The sequence below is a fragment of the Penaeus monodon genome, chromosome 29, assembly GCF_015228065.2.
Source record: "Penaeus monodon isolate SGIC_2016 chromosome 29, NSTDA_Pmon_1, whole genome shotgun sequence".
Lineage (NCBI taxonomy): Eukaryota > Metazoa > Arthropoda > Malacostraca > Decapoda > Penaeidae > Penaeus > Penaeus monodon.
Window position 1 is genome coordinate 10,630,197 of NC_051414.1, and position 1,100 is coordinate 10,631,296.

Sequence of the window (1,100 nt, forward strand, 5' to 3'; positions counted from 1 at the left end):
ATGTAACTATGTGGCCCTAATCTGTTTATATATATTTTACTTTTGAAACTAAGACACATGGTAAAGCTCAAATGATTATTCCAAAGCCAGTTATACATTTACATTCAAGCTATTTAAGCAACACTTATAACACATACCAGACTACATGTCACTGATTCCCAGATTCTGAGGTTTGGTTAAAGTCTATCATTTGGAAATATTGCATTTTTTTTTCATTGCAGGAGTATATGCAAAAGCTTTGAGATAGGGTGAAACTTATGGAGCAAGCATATCAGTTACTTCTCATCAATATCTTGAGAAATGAGCAGTTTGACGCAATATGATAAATTGATTTTTCTTTGGAGAAATTACCTAACTCTTGAAATTACAAGTTAAAAGTCATGTTAATCATACCATCACATGCATTAAAAACCATTTTGAAGGAGAACATTCCTTGATTTTAGAATTACTAGTATCTTTATCGTTTCAGAAGTTGTGTATTTTTAAAATGTTGATATTTTCATCAGCTGTTCACATATTTAGTGTGATCTGCTAAGATTTAAAAAATAAAGTGTTAATATTTGATCATTTACTAATATAGAAAACTGTTAACAGATTTTGAAATAATTTCAGTTTTGTCTTATAAATCAAGAAATAAGAATTATTTTTCAATGGTAATATTATAATATTTCAGATGTTGCCTCATAATCTTTTTAATTAAACTACCAAATTTGAGCTGAATCATCAAAATCATCAAGAAGCTATTTCTTACTAAGAAATCGTAAGTCAGATTTTAGTATATTTACACAACTGGAGGAATATACAATGGGAAGTGGTGTGAGCATTTGTGTATGTCATTTGTGTGTGTATAGTGTACTTATGCATCTGTATAAGTATGTGAACAAATGTACAAGGATATGTGGCTAAAATGTCTGTACTTTTAAACTATCATTTTGTAAATGTTCTAGTATGAGATGATGTCTCCAATAAATTACAACTTCAGTGTTTGTATACACTTCAAATACATGTTTGAATAAACATTAAACATTGCTTAAATGTTGCAAGGATTTTGATATTTAATACTGATATCCTAAGTATTGTAAGTATACTTTATCTACTTC